Raw genomic sequence first — 20303 nt, forward strand, 5'->3', positions numbered from 1 at the left:
CAAAAAAGTTACTTGGGAATAATAGTTTGGCAAAGGAAGAAAAAGAAGAATGGAGGGGAGGTGAAAAATGAGGTTAGATTGGGGAGGTGAAAGAAGAGGTAGAAAAAGAAGGAGAATAAACTGGGAAGGAAGGAGAAAGACGAGTAGAAGACGAAGAAGACACAAAAAAGTTACTTGAGAATAATAGTTTGTAAAAGGAAGAAAAAGAAGAAAGGTTAAGCGGTTAGGGGAGGACGAAGAAGAGGGTAGAAAGAGAAGAAGGGGAGTAACTGTGGAGGAAGAAAAGACTGAGAAGATGGAAGACACAAAAAAAAAAATTACTAGGGAATAATAGTTTGTCAAAGGAAAAAGAAAAGATTAGGTTACGGAGAACGAAGAAAAAGGTAGAAAGAAGAGAGAAAATAACTAGGAAGGAAGGAAAAGAAAGGTTATGGTAGGGAGGTCAAAGAAAAAGAAGAGTAAGAGAGAAGAAAAAGAGAATAACTAAGGAAGGAGAAAGGAGAAGAAGAGAGGGGTAAATGGAAAGGACATAGTGTGTGTGTGTGTGTGTGTGTGTGTGTGTGTGTGTGTGTGTGTGTGTGTGTGTGTGTGTGTGTGTGTGTGTGTGTGTGTGTGTGTGTGTGGTTTTTACAGGTGAAGGAATGATTGATTAGTGGTGAGAGTCACCTGTTTTATCCTCCTTTTATTTTCTCTCTTTTTTTCCTCCCTCTTCTTTTGCCTCTTAATCCTCCTCCTCTTGTTTACTCTCCTTGGTCATTTATTTTAGGTAGGTCATTATTTTTCCCCTTCTTATTATTCTCTTCTACCTTTTTTTATTTATCTTACATTGTTTTCTTTTTTTCTATGCATTTCTACTATTTTTTACTGTTTCGTTATTTTTCTCCTTTCTTCTTCAATGTTTTTTTATTCTTTTTATGCTGTGTTTTTTAATTATTTATTTTCATGTTTTCTTTTTTATTGTCATTTTTCTCCTTTTCTTATATATTATTTTTTTTTTTTTCTTCGCAACGTTTTCCTTCTCTCTGTTATTCTCTTTCGTGTCGTTTCTATATTTTTTTACAAGGGTTTACTTTTTATGCACTTTTTTCCTATTTATTTTTACACTCTTCTCTCCTGGACTGGGGTTTTTCCTCGCATGCTATTCTTTTTTCTTTTCTTCTCAACATTTTCTCTCATACTTTTTCTTACTCTCTACTTACTGGTTCCTTTTCTTCCTAATCTTCCTTACTTACCTTTTCCTGTCTATCTAATTGCTTGCCCGGCCCTGCTTCCACCTGTCTCTTTCTATTCATAGCCAGAGAAAATGTCAGTAAGAGGAGGAGGAAGAGGAGGGGGTGGAGGAGGAGGAGGAGGAAGGGTTGTAATAATAGGCATATGTTAAACTTATTATCTTCTGCTGGCTAATCGTTAATGATAGGAAGGGAGGGAGGGAGGGAGAGAAAGAGAGGTAGGGAGGAAGGAAGGGAGAGAGTGAGGGAGAGACAGAACAAGGGACAGAGAGACAAAAAAGGGGGAGGGAAGTAAATATGAATAGAAGAAGGTGGAAAGAAATAAGGAAAAAATTAAACATAGGAAAACGAAAAGTGTGTTTAAATAAGGGAGAGACAAACACACACACACACACACACACACACACACACACACACACACACACACACACACACACATGATAGACAGACAGACAGACATGAATACCACAAAGACAGCTAATTCACCTAAAGCCTACGAACTCAAAAACAACATTATTAATAACAGTAAAACAATAAAAATGGTTACCCCAAAAATATTAGTAACGTGTAAAGGTCTACGGAATTTGCTTGCCGCGGTTAACTTCACATGTTGTTAAAAATAATTATGATTTGAATGACTAATATTTTTTTTTCATCTCTTTCTAACAGGTCTCAAGGCTTCTTCAGTCCTCCCCTACCTCCTCTACCCTCATCCCTCTCTCCTACTCCCCTGTAACCTCCCCCTCTTCCTCCCCTACCCCTTCCTCTCCTCTTCTTTCCTCTTCTGTTTCCTCTCCTTTGTACCCCTTCCTCTCCCTCTTTTCCTCCCCTTCCTTCACAGATTTAATTTGCCCTTCCGCCTTTTTTTCTTTCTTTCTTCCCTTACTCCCTGGATTCTCTCATTCTTCCTTTTCTTAACCTCCTCTTCCTTTCTTAACCTTTCTCTTCCTCCTCTTTCTCCTTTTCTTTTCCTCCCTCCCTCTCCTCCCTTCTCCTCCACTTCTTCCCCACCCCCCCAATAAAAAGGAGATGAGCAAGGTACGCCCCAGGAAATGCCCCAGCAAATCCCCAACCTCCCTCCCCTCGCCCTCACCCCAGTCCTTCATCCCCATCCCCCTCTTCCGCCTCTCCCTACCCACCCGTTCCTGAGGGGAGGAGTCCTGGGGAGGTATGCTGGAGCCCTCAGGAGGAAGGGGAGGGGCTGGGGTATTCTTCCCTCCTCCCCACCAGTCTCTCCCTCCCTGCCGTACTCCCTCCCCCTCCCTCCCCTACCTGCTTTCTCCCCTCCCACCTCCTCCCCACCATGTCCCTTCGACGTCCTCACCCCTCCCCATAACTCCCCAGCAATCTCCCCAACTTTAATCATCACCCCAACATCCTCCCACTCCTCCTCCCTCTCCCCTCCCCAGAACACGCCATTCTCCCCGGCTATATGCCCCCCGCTCCAACCCGTTGTCTCCCCTTCCTATAAGTCACACTTCTCCCCACTCCAGCTTCTCCCCAAGCCTCCCATCACCCCTCTCTCCCCACCCCTTAATGCTCCCCTCTCCCCACCACATACCTCTCCCATTTCCCCTTACACTAATTCCCCTTCCCCTCCTTTACAGCCCCTTCCTCCTACCTCCCCGCCTTCTCCTCCCCACCATAGGCAAAATAACCCCTTCCTAACCTCCCCCGCTAACCCCCATCCCCCACGGGACAGCGAGGGGAACGTAGGAGTCACTGGGGACCTTATCACCCTGGGGGACGAAGATGAAGAGAAGGAGAAGATTAAAGAAGATGAAAATATGAACCGAATGGCGGACTACCCGAATCAAAACGCCTCGAAACTGCGACTCGACACAAATTTGAAGCTTCTAAGACCCCCGGAGAGCTTGACCAAGAGGCGGAGGAAGAGGAAGAGGAAGGGAAGACGACACGGAGAAGAGGAAGAGGAAGAGAAGGAAGATAAAAGTCGTTTCTCTCTCTGTGATGACCTCTCCTTCCCTATGATTGATGACGTGACCGATGACCTGACCACACGAAACCTTGACCCCCCAGACCCCCCTGAACCCCCTCCTCCTCCTCCAACTCCTCTTCCTCCTCCTCCTCCTCCTCCTCCTCCTCCTCCTCCTCCTGCTCCTCCATCCTCACCCTCCTCCTCCTCCTCCAGTTCATCCACTCCAACCGGCGACTCCTCCTCCTCTTCCTTTTCCCTCGATGATATAGGTAAGTGTGTGTGTGTGTGTGTGTGTGTGTGTGTGTGTGTGTGTGTGTGTGTGTGTGTGTGTGTGTGTGTGTGTGTACGTCAATTGGCATCTAGGAAGAAATATTGGCACTCATTATAATTCTCATTCTTGTTCTTCTTTTATCTTCATCATCTTCTTCCTCTTCATTTTCTGTATGTCTTTTTTTTCCTCATGCTCTTCATTTTTCCTAAACACACACACACACACACACACACACACACACACACACACACACACACACACACACACACACAGGTGTTAATCAGATAAATGGAAAGAGAGAGAGAGAGAGAGAGAGAGAGAGGGGTATGGAAAGAAAGCATAAAAGGAGATTTGTAATGAAATCAAGAATTTGGAAATATTTCGTTTTTTCCTACATTTTCTATAAAACACAAAGTCAATATGTGAGTGTAAGACTTAGTGTGTGTGTGTGTGTGTGTGTGTGTGTGTGCAGAAACACATACCCACGCTAAAACACACGCCTGCAAATGTCACGCCATAATAAGATCCAGTAGCTTTATGGATCAGTGTATTATTTCTGGTCTGGCCTCATGGGAATGGGCGGAGAGGTGCGTGTGGGTAGAGGGGCAACGCGGAGACATGCATGCGAGGAGGAGGAGGAGGAGGAGGAACACAAAGGAAGAACAAACAACAGCAGACCTGAAGGTCCTAACGAGGCTGTTTGTGACAAGCTACACTAACTATCTAATCAAAGGTGGAAGATGAAGGACAGCAAAGGCGAAGGCTCCTCCCCACCCCCCCATCCCTCCAGCCAAAGCTGGCAAGAAAGGAAAAAGAACCATGCAGCATGAAAAAACTGCATGGAAATTATGTAGGAAAGAGGAAGGAACTCCCATTAAATGCTTCCACTAACCGGGCGATAAAAGCGGACAAGGACACCAGTATTCGAAAGATCTTAACGTTATTACGACAATGATTAATATCTTAGTTGCTGGTTGGATTGAAAATACTTGTCTAATCTATTCTTGTAGGCCGTAACTGGTGTACTATCAACGACATCACAGGATAGAGAATTACAAACATTAACAATTCGATTGAAGAAGTGTTTGGCTTCGTGCGATGAGAATCTCTTACCACATCTTGAAATTGTGATTTCCTCTTGTTCTGTTTGATTGATCAATTGTAAAGTAATCTTCTGCATTAATATCACTGAATCCTTTAAACATTTTAAACACTTCTATTAGATCGCCTCGCATTCTTCGTTTTGATAAGCTGAATAAATTTACTTCTTTAAGCCTTTGTTCATAAGAAAAATTTCTCAACCTTGGAATCATTTTTGTTACTCTCCGTTGAATTCGTTCTAACTTTTCTATGTCTTTTCTGTAATAGAGAGACCAAAACTGCACACAGTACTCTAGTTGGGGTCGAACCAACGAATTATACAGTTTTAACATTACTTTTTTCCGATTTATTTTCAAAGAGGAGGAGGAGGAGGAGGAGGAGGAGGAGGAGACAAGTACAAACAGTAATAGGCGGAGGAGCGAAAATGGAGAAGAAAAGTAAAACAGGTGATGAAAATAAACTGACAAATAAGAATACTAAGAAAAACAAACATATGGAGTAAATACTAAGATATGGAGGGTATTCTCATTAACGGAATAGATGGAAAAAGGGAATTAAACAAAGAGAATTTAATCAAGAGGAAATGCTTGGGTGGGAGAGTGTACACGGGAGAGAAAGAGAGAATAACAGTGCAACAGGAGAGTATGCATATGTACGTGTATATATGTATGTATTGCAGTGCCCCCCCCCCCCCCACACACACACACACACGCACACAGAGAGACACGCACACGCCTTTCCAGGAAGTGTAAAATAACTGTCTCGGCGTCCCCCGTGTTGATGGTTTTCCTCGTCTGGGCCTTTTTTTGAAGCAGCGAGTCGGGGAAGGTGGGGGGAGGGAGGGGGGGTCACTGCTGTTAGGAAGGTAAATACTACTGCCGGGAAGGGTAATACTACTGCCGGGAAGGGTAATACTACTGCCGGGAAGAGTAATACTACTGCCGGGAAGGATTACTCAAATGTCTCCACCAGTTTGTCGTTGTAGGCTATTTCGTTCATGATGCGTTAATATACTGCAAGATGTGTTCGTCGTAATTTCACGGGTTTAATAATTTAAGGTGATATATATGTTAAGCGCTGTCATTTTTACGCAGTTTTCTGATAATGTGAGGAATTGAGTTTGCTGCAGGGTCTCACGTTAATCTACCAACATTGAGGCGAAACGAAAATAGCATTCAGCTCATAGGAAAATAATAGGAAAATTATATGGCGTAAATAATGTTTGTAATGATAAAGTCGATTACACGAGGTTCAAGTAAGATAACAACTAATTAACAGAGAGCATACGCCCGGGGAGGCCTCCATTCTCGACGGTTCCCCTGAGCAAGCTCCCATGCAGCTACCCTGTCCATCTCGTCCCTCCTGGCAGGATCGATCGACTTACCCCAGCCATGAATTCCGTGGGTGTCCCCTTGGTCTCTATCACTTAGGTTTGTCTCGTACAAACAACCCTATGAGCATCCGGGAGGCGTGCCACGTACCCATATAGCCGGAGTTGGCGTTAACGGACTAAGCTAGTAACATGCCTCGATTCAGCATCACGGGGTAGTCATTGGTTCAACACGATGATCCTGCGAAGGCACGGTTTTTTTTTTTTGCTGCCTATTGCGCCGGTAGGCATCTTCCCGGTGGGCTTCTTCCAGGTGGGGCCCGATGGTCGGCTCAAGGCTTCTTTCAGGTGGGGCCTGATGGTCGGCCCAAGGCTTCTTCTAGGTGGGGCCTGATGGTCGGCCCAGCCCGTTCTGGCGCAGGCGAGTGTTTATAGTGGCGCCATCTTGCATTGGCTCATGCTGCCCCCCGGAACTCGTTCTTGATTTGTTTGGACGGCTTCCTCTAGAGTCCGGGTTGATGGGTGGTCTTCAGGACAGCATGTGGGTAGTTTTAAGCCACTCGGCGGTGACTGAAAAATCCGAGGTGGTAGCGTGGGAATTCGAATCCGCGTCGTCCATCACGCGGTGAATGTGGGCCCAGTACGCTACCAGTTCAGCCACCGCCTACCCCTAATACCACTTAGTACCAAAGATGGAGCATTTGCGTCACCAAGCTGCAGGAACTATTTACATTGTCAAACGAGGTAATGGAGAGCAAAATGCATTCCCAGGCAAAATGACTCGGTTTCAGGGTATTATTTCAGCTAACTGCGTGTGGGACCATTTTCATCCTTCCCCTCGTAATATGTCCGTCCACGACATATGAGAAAGAGGTAAAAAGGTGCTGTGGGTTATTTTCAGAACGTTACCTAATGCAAACTAGTTAAGAAAATATGAGGTCACACATGCGATGCTTTATTGCTGTGTGTGTGTGTGTGTGTGTGTGTGTGTGTGTGTGTGAGAGAGAGAGAGAGAGAGAGAGAAATACAAAATGATAGACAAAATGACAGAAATACAGAAAAATAGACATACATATATACAGACAGACAGACAGACAGACAGACAAGCAGACAGGCAGAGATAAACAGACAAATAGACAGACAGACAGAAATACAGAAATACAGACACAAGTACAGAAAGACAGACAAACACAAACACAGAAATACATACATACATACATACATACATACAGACAGACAGACAGACAGACAGACAGATAAGAAAATAGACACACAGACAAACAAACAAACAAATAGACAGACAGGCAGACAGGATGCGTAACAGAGGTGTGTGTCTTACAGGGGAGGACGTGGCTGAGTTAGCGGAGCAGCTGTGTGACGCAACAAGCGAAGCCGGTCACCTCATCACGAAGGAACTGAAGGAGGCGAGTAGTAGTAGTAGTAGCAGTAGTAGTAGTAGTAGCAATAGTAGAAGTAGTAGTAGTAGTGGTAGTAGTAGTAGTAGTAGTAGTAGTAGTAGCACATACCTTCATCATCTCACTCACCTGAATTACCTTACCAAATCCACTCGCTCACCTGCATGACTGGACCCCTGATTACTACCTCAAGCCTCCGCTCCTCTTACCTGAGCCAATAATAGCCGGCTCTCCTACATGTGATGGCTACTAAGGGTCCACTCAAGTTAATCAACAGGTATGCCTTTCTCTCTCTCTCTCTCTCTCTCTCTCTCTCTCTCTCTCTCTCTCTCTCTCTCTCTCTCTCTCTCTCTCTCTCTCTCTCTCTCTCTCTCTCTCTCTCTCTCTCTCTCTCTCTCTCTCTCTCTCTCTCCTTACCTGGCTGTATTGATTGGCAGGTGATTAAGCGTTACGTAAGATGGTGTTGCTTTTTTTTCTCTCTTTTTTGCATCATTGTTTCTGGAGTTTACGTTCTGTCTCATTTAAAGTTGGGTGAATTATGAGTTTTTTTTCTTTTTTTTTTCTGTGTGTAATCTTCCTACCATCCATTTTACTCTTCTTTTTTTCTCCTCCTCCTCCTCCTCCTCATCCTCCTCATCCTCTTTCCATCATCGACTTACTGTTTTACTTTCATTAAGGCTTAGAGAATACTGAGTCGAATTTTTTTAACTGATGCACTCCTCCTCCTCCTCCTCTACCTCTTCTTTCTCCTCTTTCTCTCGCTTCCTCATGTATTCTTCCTCCTTCGCACACCCCACCAAATCACTTCCATAGTAACCAATGCCTTTGATACTTTAAACCTTTCCCACTCCTTTGTCCTTTTCTCTTTCGTTCCGCATCCTTACACATTCTACAAACTTATAATATTCTACGAACCCTCAGTAACATAAACCTTCAATCTTTCCCTAATCTGGTTTGACTTTTCCCAGGAACTGCAAGATATAGGCGTCAGAACCTTTGAGCAATTCCTATTTACTAACCTCTGAAGTCCATATGTTTCTTAGTCTATCTGTAGTGCTGGTATTTCTATTAGGTGCTGAAATCAGTTTTAATGGGTGCCAGAAACAGTGTATCAATAGTAAGGAGGGTGTGAAAGAGGGTTAGACTGCCTGGGTTTGACTAAAAAGTGTACTGTGTTTGGAAAAGATATTAAAACACGCTAACTTCTCTTTTCTGCCCTTTTCTTTCCTTTCCTTACCTTTCCTTTCCCTTCCTTACCTTTCCTTTCCTTTCCTAACCTTTCCTTTCCTTTCCTTTTCTTATCTTTCCTTTCCTTTCCTCTCCTTACTTTTCCTTTCCTTACGGTTCCTTTCCTTTTCTTTTCCTTACCTTTCCTTACCTTACCTTACACCTACCTTACCTTACCTTCCCCATCCCTTTCCTTTCCTTCCCATTCTCTTCCTTTCCTTTCCTTTCCTTTCCTTTCCTTTCCTTTCCTCTCCTTTTCCATCCTTTCCTTTCCTTTCCTCTCCTCTCCTTACCTTTCCTTTCCTTCCCTTTCCCTTCCTTTCCTCTCCTTTCCTTATCTTACCTTACCTTACCTTACCTTACCTTACCTTACCTTACCTTTCCCTTCCTTACCTTTCCTTTCCTTTCCCCTACCCTTACCCTTTCCTTGACCTCACTTGACCTTCCACAGGGGATTCATTACGTGACCCGACCTGAGGACACCATGGAGTTCGGCTGGCTGGACGCGCTGACCTGCCTCGTCTCCATCGTGACCTTCTACTTTGAGCTTGTGTCCGATGCGTTGGTCGCCTTTTACCTCTACGATGACCCCGCCGCCAAGCACTGGTTCATGGCCTCCGTTGTGCTGCTCGGTGGGTGCTGGGCAAGGGTTTTAGACGCGTAGGTGCTGTGAGGTAGAAGGGAGAGATGGGGAGAGAGGTGAAGAGATAGGAGGGTTGCTAGAGATTGGTTGGAGGGAGAGATGGAGAGGAAAAAAGAATGGAAGAGTTACTGAAGGTAGGTTGAGGAAGGGAGGGAGGGAGGGAGGGATCGTAAACTATCTTATCATTATCGTAAATTATCCTTTGTTGTTATTGATGGGAGGGTAAAGGATTAGAGGGGAAGAGGGAAGGTATTGTCATTCCTACTTCATTCCCTCCCTCCTTCTTCCCTTCATCTTCCATCTACTGTATACCTCATCCTCATCCTCATTCTCATTTCCATCGTTCCTCACCCCATCAACCACCTTCATATATTTTTTTTCTCTCACCTTCGTTCTCCTCTTTCCCCTTACCATTTTTCCTATCAGTATTTCCATAGATTTTACCTCGTCACCATCATCGTTTTCACCTTTTCTTCTTCTCTCCATTATTTCCAATCCTCATCGTCGTTTCCATTCACCCTCTTTACCCTCACCACCTCCATCCCTTCCTACAGTGGCGCCTCTAGTGTTGGTGAACGGCTTTAGTCTCTACTGGTACTGGTTCGACGAGGTGTGGTGCCAGGAATCAGCCAAGCATCCACGCCCGCGACCCTGGCTATGGGCTGTAAGGATAGTGGGCCACCTCCTCCTTCAAGCTCCCGTATTTAGGTAAGCCGGAGGTTGAGGGGTGAGGTAGCGAGGTAGAGAGGTAGTGAGAATGGTGGGTGTGATTGTGTGGTGGTGTTAGTGGGTGGGTAGGTGGGTGGGTAAGCTGGGTATATGAAGTTGGTGGTGTGTTTGAAGTGATAAGTGGTGGAAATGGTAGTTAAAGGTGATGGTGGTGTGGTGGTGGTTATTGTGGTGATGTGGTTGGTAAATGTGGTTGTGGTGGGTGTGGTAATGGTTGCCTGGTTGGTTATATAAGTGGTGGCGGAGAAGTATTGTCATGAGTGTGGGATGCAATAATTGTGGTTGTTGGTGGTGGTTGGGTTGGGTGGTAAGAGTGGTGGTAGTGGTGGGAATGGTTAAATGGTTGTTGGCAATACGAATCGCTGTGGTGGTGAGTGGTCATTATGGTGGCAAAGGTCGATTATCCTGACTATGAGATGGAATTGTGATGGTGGTGGTGATGCTGGTGAGGGTGGTGATGACTTAATAGTGGTGTATGGGACGATTTTATAGATGGTAATGGTGCTGGAAGTGGTGATGACTAGTAGTGGTCGGGGCGATTACTTGTGGTGGTGCGGTGTTAGTGGTGATGATAGCTGATGATGATGATGATGATGGTGAAAAATGATGATACATATCTCCTCGTGATGCTTCAGACAACTCGACATCCTCCACTATGGCAACAAGAGCTTGGCGGAGACGGTGCTGGAGGAGGCATCGGTGGACCAAGTGATGCTGGCGGCCAGTTGCGAAGTTCCTCCCGCCCCTGCCCTCACGCTCACCCCCGCCTCCCCGCCCGCCCATGTCTGCACCGCCCGCCCACCGCTCCAAGCCTCCACCTCCATCTTGGTTTGCCGCGCCCACCACCGACGTACAGGTTATTCATTCAAGACCCTTTTACTTTGTTGCGTGTATAATCTCCCTCCCGCTTCTTTTTTGTGTATCATGCCTCTTCCCAACCCCTTTCCCAACCACACTCCCTCCCCGAACACATATCATAAAGTATCCATGTTTCCTCACCCCATTCTTGCGACCCCGTATTTGCTGCCTCACGACCCCGTTCCCCCTACGACCCCTTCCCCCTTACTACCCCTCCCCCTTCACGACCCCCTGTCTGCCCCCTTCGCAAGTCCCCTTCACGACCCCCATATCTACCCCCTTCAAGACCCCTCCTCCCCCGCAGAATGCTTCGGGCGTTGGGGCAGCTTCGTGGCTCGCTGGATTCACGCCGAGAGGGACGCCACCAATGTTGAGCTTCTGCAGGCGCTGTCCCAAGCCGCGCCGCTCCTCATCCTCAACCTGTACGTGATGACGCGCACCCTCCCCGCGCAGACCCGCAACGGACACTACAGCCAGACACGTGAGTAACCAACCCGCGCTGTAATCTATGTTCTGAGGTCAAGTGAATGAACTCGTCTTTGGAGTGGAATAAGTTGGGAAGCATAGATAATCATACAGACATTTGGTAACTTCGGAAATTTGTTAGTTGAGTGATAGGTTTGTTAGGTTGATTGACGGCTAGGTTACGTGATATTAACCGAGGAACTAGCCCTACATGTAATGGTAACTTTGTTTTTTGTTAGGTCAGGTTGTGTTTAGGGGATCTTGAAACATGTTATGATAGACGGCAACTTATAACAACTGTTTGGACTTTTTTTGCTAGGTTAGGTAAATGCAGGGTATCTTCAGCCACATGATAGAGGGCAACTTATGGCATAAATCGACAAAAATCTCATTGTGTTAGGTAATAAGTCTCATTACTGATGAAGCATATATGAATTTACTGTGTACACAAATATAGTGTCTGCTTTGGTTACAGTTAGGTAAGGTTAGGCGTCTCTTCACACACATGACAGCCAGCAAGTTGTGTAAATCAACATAGAAACGATACTGAAATAAAATCAGATTGCAACGTACCGATTCCTTGGTTTGAAAATTGCGCCAACTGCTTCGATACGGATTCATGGATTCAATTTGGTGGTTCGAGGCTTTGAGTCGGTCAGTGGATGTAATGGCGGCGGGCTGGACTGAGAGCAACTGTGTGAAGGAGGTTTGTTTTTGGAGAATTTCGTCCCTTTACTATAATTTCCAGGTTTCCTTCGTTCCGTACATAACACTGGACATAGATTGCGGGTGTCAGTTGATTTCTTTGCGCCGTGAAATAGGGAAATTGATCCAAACGGCTTGAGTATCGGTGTCGGGGTCGGCTCTCACAACAATTCACAAAGGCCACAAAGGAGATTAGTCATGTTTTCATTAATATTATCCACGTTCATGGTGCTGAAGCCTTGTCAGACTATCTCTAGGCTCCTGAAACTACCCCTGGAAATACCCACAGCCTCTACGAAAGGCTTGTCGGAATTAACTGTAAGTTTCCGCACCGCCTCTCACCTTGACCCCGACCCCACGGTGGAGGCTTGCTGGGAGGATCTACGTGTAAGACGGAATGCTAATGCTGCGGAAGAAGGGTGTGGCTCTACTTTTCTTTATCTTCCAGGAATTCTTTTACAGACTACCAGTGGAAAATATAGCAAAAGCAAACAACCGGAAACAGCATTTTGTTTTTGGAAAAGAGGGGTAGAGAGGTAGACTGTAGGGGTGGTTATAAATGAGCAATAATTATGAATATATTTTTCACTTGTCTCTTAATGACTAAGTCATTTTATCGCCTGATACTCCCCAGGGACATTAAGACAGATGAATACTGTATATATTTACAGCATCCCAACTGGCTGCCCCCCCCCCCTCCTGGAGTTCTTCCCTTCAATGCCACCCAGAATTTTTAGAGGTTACATATTCTTATTATCTTATCATTACATTGCTATAGGAAAATGATACATATATACCTTATAATGGCATGCTTCACTGAGGTAGTAGTACATATACAAGTAGCTACATCCAACACACTTTCTTTGTATCACTCTCCCTGAAAAGTTTTTTTTTTTTTTAGTTGAGCTTGAAAAGATGTATGATGTAGCCTACATTAATAAAACTATGCCACATTAAGCATACACATCTATAGTGAATGTGCTTAACTTTACCTTTAAACCTTTCTGCAAGCCATGTCTTCCTTATAGTTATGGTCAAAAAGGTTCATAATCCTCACATATTATGTATATACAATCTTTACCATTTTCTTTAACCTCCTTCTTGCATCTCTGTTATGATGCTGTAGATGAGTTCTTCCTCATTAATTCCTTACGACCCCTCCCCTCTTATCCTTCCATCATCTTTCTTCATCTTGTATTGCTTTGCCACAGTCTCAAGGGTCAATGTGATAGAGATGAGCACTGAGGCCACATGCAGCTATAGCAAATGCCCCAAATTTTACCTATTAATCTCCCCTCATCTCCACAGTGGTGGCCCAGATTTTCTCCGAGTGGTCCTCCCTCCTCACCCTAGCCTGGTCTGTCTCATCCTTCGTCCGTGCTACCCGCCTCACCGAGCCCAGCCTCTCCAACCTCTCCATCCTTGACCAGACCCTCCTCACCCTCGCTCACTTCTGCTCCATTGTGTCACAGGTCAGTTGGTTCATTAGGAAAGGAGTTTAAGGTGTTCTTAGTATGTGTTTGGTGTGTATTGTATGTGTGTGTGATCAGGAGAAAAGTAGTCCATGTGTTGTATAATGATAGGGAGATAATAAGAATGTAGCCTCAGAAAATTCTGGGTGGCATTGAAGGGAACTTTGATGTATGTTCATGTAAAAGTCATTATTCCTTCTATTTTCTTCTTACCTCTTTCCTTTTTCTTCTGTTCTCGTTTCCAGTTAGAGCCCATAGAATATGGTAGGTACTTGTAGAGGTCCTAGTATTTTTCACATGCAGAGAAGTATAATCCTCTTTTGATAGATTTAGAGCCAAGGGTTTGGTTCTTACATTAAATTTTAAAGCAAGATCAATTGATTTTAGCTTACACTATGTTTATACTTTTGTTCCATTCGTTTATTGTATTCAGAATCAACAAGAGTTTTATGGGTAGTTTTTATGTGATGGATTTTTATGTTACTAAAGTTAGATATTTTTATGATCCATTTGGACCCATTTTAATCTCCTCGTCTCCCTCGTCCCTCCCTCAGGTGATGAGCTTTGCCCTCTTCGCCTCCCAGCTTGTGATCTCATTCTTCATTGTCGCCACTCTCCACTGGCTGCTCATGACATGCTGGGTACTTGTGCAGGTGTGTGAAGTTACCTGGGTGTTATGTACTCAAGTTTAACAATGTGTGCTGTCCAGTCACCTTTTCAATTTTGTCGAACTTACTGTTGGGTGTCATAAATATTTATTCTTTGATTGTTTCCTCACTTAGCTTATTTTTAACTTTAGTTGCAGATATTCTAGGAGTTATGCTTCCTTGTTTCTTTACATTTTTATATCTAGTCCTGATCAATTTTATGTTTGCATTCTCATGAGATTCCACCAGCTTTGGCAAGGAGGTCATTTAGCTACTTGTGGCTTATACACTGACAACAATTCTCTATTATGACGAAATAGAAATGCTTTATGGATGTGGAAATAGCAATGAAAGAGCATAAAACCTAGTTCTTAATTGTTACAAGAGACTTAGATGCTAAGATTGGGACCCAAAATCATGTTGAAACAGCAATTGGTACTTTTCTCACATGTTTCAAGAAATAGGAATACCCCTCACTTAAGAATTATAATCTGTTTAGCTTAAGTCTGGCATTTGGGTGGACATAGTTGCATTAATTTTTGTATTTAATCTTTATGGTAAAAGTAATGATGGTCTGCCCCAGCTGACGTGTTTACCCCGCACCACCTGCACACGAGCCTTCTTTGCCCACGACCGGCGACGGGGACTCTGCCACCAGCTGGATGACATCTTCTACAGTGGCATGATGGGCCTCGTCTTCCTCTTCACCTTTGTCGATGTCGGTGGAGTCAAAGGAACAAGAACAAAGTCGTTTGTGTATCAGATGCTTATCTTCCTGGAGCAGATGGTTCTCCTGTCCCTGTGGTGTGTTGGTTGAGGGGGTGGAAGGACAGTGGGAATCATAACAAGGGTTTGCTATGACAGGATTCAGGGGATCAGTTCAGGGAAGGAATCACTGAACTAGGGGTATCAAACTATCATGAATGCTGTTACCAGAAAGGGATGACAGGAGTTAGTTTGAGAGTCTTGTGTAGTGTCTTATGTAATCTCATGTAGCCTTATGTAGGGTTTCATGTAGTTTTATTGGTACTATGTAGGGTCTTGCATAGTCTTATGTAGAATGAGATACAGAGTAAGACAAAAATGTGTGTGGATCATGTTGGTAAGCTGGCAGAAGTTTCTTGTGTTTTTTACTTAATGAATAATATTAGCCTATAGGTTGCCAGCAGGGGTTGTTTGTGATTATTTATTCTGTATTCTGGATGCTAGGTAAAAGAGGTACTAGTAATGTTCTGATTCTAGACTTTATTTCTAATATAGTCAGGATTTTGTTACTACTTTGCATCTAGTTATATACAAGCAGTTAGTTAGTCTTAAGTGTTATGACTGGCATACAAACCCAACCATTGAACTGGTCCAGGTATTTGCAATCATTGTCATTCAGGTTGATGGAGCAATTGTACCTTCAACACTAGATTCCTGGTGTGATTCTCCGAGGTGAAAAGCCAAGGAAACGCTCCTTCACTTAGTCTGCATCCATTCTTGATATCCATCAAGAACAGACATCAGCTCATGAGTCTTCACCTTGCAGGCTTGTGTGGTCAGGAGGCACAACCTGGTACCACTGGCTGCCCCTGCTGCTGTCCCCTGCCCTCTGCTGCCTCAACCTTGCCTTCATGGCCTGCTTCTCTGCATCTGTCAAACCTGAGTACTGTCTACCCCTGGCCAAGCAGGTGTAGTTACAGCAGCATACAAAAGTGAGTGAAATTTGTCCATTTTCAGATTTAGAGGTTTGTTTTAGTTTTCATTTAAGCCTGGGGATGTTGTGTTGGATTTTTTTATTTATTTCAGTATCATTACTAATTTATTGCATGTTATACTTGATGCACTTTAATACCTTAGAACCAGGGTTAGTTTGATTTAAATCATGTGATTTAAATCAATTTAAATCAGAGTAAAAAAAATCTTGATTTAAATCAAAATTAAATATGCTGTATTTAAAATTATTTAAGTGTTATATCAAGAGTAAAATATCTAATGATTTTAATTATATATATATATATATATATATATATATATATATATATATATATATATATATATATATATATATATATATATATATATATATATATATATATATATATATATATAGATATCTCATTGCGATCTCTTTCAAGAAAATATTCAAAAGCATAAAAATAGATAGGGTGTTTTTTTTTTATGTTTGTTTGATTGGAGTTCCTCTTCTGTTTCTTTGTATTTATGTACCAGTTACTTTAACGTAACAGATCTGATTAAACTATTAGTCCTACTTATGATTTTTGTGAAAAACTCATATTGGGTAATGTATATTAAACTATGGTTTCATTTAACGTTGGCCAAGTTTAATTCAAGAAAATGGCCTCATAAGACTGAGACAAATAATCAGTGGAAACAATAAGGATTGATGTAGAAAAAATCATTTAAATAACAAAAAAATAAAAAAATCTGATTTAAATCTAATAAATCAATATTTTTTTTTTTTTTTTAGAAAACATCATGATTTTTTACAACTCTGCCTAGAACCAGACAACTTACTTAGCAATGAGTAGAGTTGACAGTTGAGTTCCATAAATCTTCCTTATCCTCAGTGTGCCTCACTTGCCAGCAGGAGTTTCAGGAAGGATATTTTTGTTGGGTATCAATAGTTTGTGATTGTGAACATTGTGATTAGACTAATTCACCACTATCATTACATTAAAGAGTCCCCACTAAAACCATAACAGCTGCCAGTGAGTACCACCATTCCTATCTAAAGACCATTATTATCCCCAACATAATAAAAAAAAACTGGGGAATTCAAATATCAGTACTGTAAAAGAAATTTATTTTGCTTAGTAATACAAAATACAGTATATATAACATGTACAAATCATACAGTAATACAATTTACAACAACAACAACAACTGGACATTTAATACACATGATTGAGGCCTGTTATCTACATGCACCCACTATGTCCCCATATCCTAAATCTGTTTCCATGCCTTCTTCACCTTCTACCTGAACACAAAACAATCACACTCAAGGCACAGACATACCCTTATTCTATTCACTCTTTATTGTCAACACATGTGCACACACACATACACACACATGCCCACATTCTTTTATATAAAATGCTGTCAGTTGAACACATTGCCATTCAAAGAAATTTTATAGAAAATAAAAATAAACAAATCAAAAATACTGGATCATATTAAGAAATTAAGGTGAATCGCAAGACACCATTATTTTAATACAGCATGTGTAGCTGTTACAAGTGTTACTTTGCATGAGTATTGCATGTTTGTGTCACTAACTTTTACACACATGTAATTTGACACTATTTTTTTACCCATAATTTAATTCGTTGTTATTATTATATATAGCGTTTCCTTAGCACTTAATTGGTCTTTTCTACATACTTTAGATTCAACTACAAGTATGCATGTATTCTCTGCTTATAGTTATTTTCATAATGCAATCACTTAATGAAGACAGTTATCTCACAAAACTTAATTAAGACTAGAGGTAAATGCAAATTATTCCATGCTGGAGTCTCAGTGGATTGCTGCCCATTCAAAATCAGAATCATGAAATGCCACACCCAGCACAGTTTTTCAGGCTTATTTATCTTAACTTCTTTGGCAGTAACATTCATTCCATAGCATAGTCCTTCAAACTTAATCTACTAGAAATGACAAATGGTGGAACTAATAATTTATAAATTGATACAGAGATATTAGGATGTGATTAAATTTTCAAAAACAAATGTAGGCATAATCGTTTCTATTCTTGTTTGAAGTATATTATAACCCTGTCTTAAAGTGCTGTGTTGTTTTCAGTGAGATTGTTCAGATTGGATGCAGCAGTGTGGTCAACTCATGCGACACTGGCTGCAAAGCTATTCAGTTCGTCACTGCCTCTGCTTACCCTGCCAGCTTCGTTCAGGCATGTGTGTGCGTGTGTGTCAGGTTTGACTGCCACAGCTAGGGAGTCCCTAAGGTGAGGGCAGTGATGTGACCTCTTTAGGGTAAAGCCTTCAGCTATGTGAGTACATATGTATATTACCTGGGAAAGTCAAAGTCAGAGGTTAAGCTTGTAGACTGCTTTCACTATAAACAGTTGCATATAAAGCATTGAAGACGCTAGCATTGCATTGTGTAAAATTGCCTTTAGTCTTGCTTATACTTCTTGACAGTCAAGCACCCCAACCCTCCTTGACACTACTCAACCTATGAACGTGTAATCTATCAGTGTGCTGAGAAGAGGCAGTCGTTTTGCTGACTGCATGTGATTGCATATTTTAAAATTATACCAAAAACTTAAATTATGTAGGAAATATTAGATTAACTAGTCTGCCACTGTGTGTGTGTGTGTGTCATCTCACCTCATCCCATCCCATTGGTCATAGACTCACTACATTCATGTATCACAGTCACATTTCTTTGTATAAATCTCTCTTAGTGCAGATGTGGCACTGAATTGGGCCTACTTCAGATAAATCTTTCGAAAGTTCTGCTTTTGGGCACCTGGAACATCCTCAGCCTCACACTGATCATCTCAAAAGGCTGAAGGTGGATATAGTGGGACTCTGAGACTAAGGGGCTTTAGCTGGATCCCTACCTCCTATTGAGTAAGTACAGACACTGCGGATTGGCTGTTGGCGGACTGGGTGTCTGACATCTCCATCACACTAGCGTAGGATCAGAAAATACTCAGTTTCTTGAACTAGCTGATTTGTCACACAAGGTAGGTAAATTTTGATGACATCATTGGATAAAGTAATGATTGTACAACAAAAACATGATTTTTCAATCTCGATAGGGTAAAAAACAAAGTAAATACGCTGAGTAGGTCAGAAAATAACATTGAATCTTTATACCACTTTTGACTTGTCAGTGTTTGCAGCATTTATAGATTGTTTTAGAATCGGGTGAGGCGACATCCCCTGGCATATGCCCCCATTGATGATTTAGAATAAAACGTTTGTTCTCGTGCATAAAATCCATGTGAATATGATGCCACTCTCCGATGTTAGATAAAGTGCAATATGAGAGACAAAAGGATTTGTAAAAAGTGGTATAAACATTAAATGTTATTCTGACATTCACCATATTTACATTATTTTTTACCCCATTGAGTTCGGAACATTGTGTTGAGTTGTACAAGCACTGCTTAAGTCAAAGATGTCAACAAAGTTTGTGTAATTTATGTAACAGCTTGGCTAAGTAAAAAAATAATTTTCTGAACCTATGCGACCGTGTTGGGCGATGGAAACGTCAGACACTGCCCGCCAATCAGCAGCGTCCTTATTCCTCGACTAGAAATCCAGCTGAAGTGATTGGATCATAGTGATCCTAACATGAGCAATGTTATTAGTCTTATCTAGGGGGAAACTGTAGACATGTCCAGTGTGAGTGGGGCTGAAGCACACCTTTGACTTCTTATCCCTTGTTGCATATTGGTTCATTGTGCACTCAGCACCCTCAAGGACCTTCAAATGTGAAACTCTCCAAGCTGTAAAGAAGTGCATAAGAGTACCTGGTGGGGTCAAGGAGTGGTTTTGCTTCAATGTTGGAGAACATAGAGGTCACATTGCCATGTTTACTGGGAATTAGGACTGATATAAGGCTGTGTCTCATAGGATTGGAGATCTCCTTTGAAGACAGAGGTATGTCAGGAGTTTTACTGGGACATCGAGTCAAAAAGGACTCCCAAGTTCTTTATCAATCCTTTTGAAAGCTACAATACAACTCTCCCTCTCATGTGGGTGCTGTGTATTAAGCATGGATGGGCAGAGGGCTTGTTATGCTGAGTACTTGGAGCAGCTATGCCTGGGGAACCCTTTGAGTGGCAGTTTAACTGATTGATTACTTTTAGTGGATGCTGATTCATCTAATGACAAAACCCTACCATCTCTTGACTTAGTTGGAGAAGCTGTGGCAAGGCTGAGGAGTGGAACTGCCTCTGGAGTTTGTAACTTCATTGCAGAGCTGTTATAAGCCTTTGGGGTGGCCAAGATCCATGGGTTGCATTTGATTTTGACTGACATACAGAAATCTGGTACCATAGGCCAATCAAAACAGCAAGCAACCCATGGTTTATGGTTGCCCTTCTGATGGGCAGCTTCATAATGATTTAACAAACATCAGCTGAAACTCCACTACACAACCTCGCCACACCTTCTCAAAACTAATAAAGACATGATAGAGTATTGACAATGGGCAACTCAGCATCAACTATAAAGGTAACCCAGTTGGAAGCTGCTGCTTGAAGGGTTTGCAATGCATAGCTGCTCAAAGTA

The 20303-nt window shown here is 42.5% G+C and overlaps 2 protein-coding genes across 7 annotated transcripts in view; both read left to right on the top strand.

Annotated features, from left to right (window-relative positions):
* The window catches only part of LOC127007142 (uncharacterized), a 95642-nt gene that overhangs the window by 71806 nt on the left and 3533 nt on the right, over nucleotides 1–20303 (top strand). Inside the window, exon 12 of one of the 3 annotated variants that reach the window (XR_007760085.1) lies at nucleotides 19589–20113. The exons of 1 other annotated variant lie outside the window; for it this stretch is intronic. The gene's annotated coding sequence lies outside the window, so the exon portion shown is untranslated. Of the gene's footprint in view, nucleotides 1–17841; nucleotides 20114–20303 lie in introns of those variants that run through there. One more of the 3 variants, XM_050877813.1, reaches the window with a different exon arrangement.
* Nucleotides 1–20303, top strand: part of LOC127007140 (G patch domain-containing protein 3-like) — an 82995-nt gene that overhangs the window by 12257 nt on the left and 50435 nt on the right. The window lies entirely within an intron of this gene.

This window comes from Eriocheir sinensis, chromosome 34, assembly GCF_024679095.1.
Source record: "Eriocheir sinensis breed Jianghai 21 chromosome 34, ASM2467909v1, whole genome shotgun sequence".
Lineage (NCBI taxonomy): Eukaryota > Metazoa > Arthropoda > Malacostraca > Decapoda > Varunidae > Eriocheir > Eriocheir sinensis.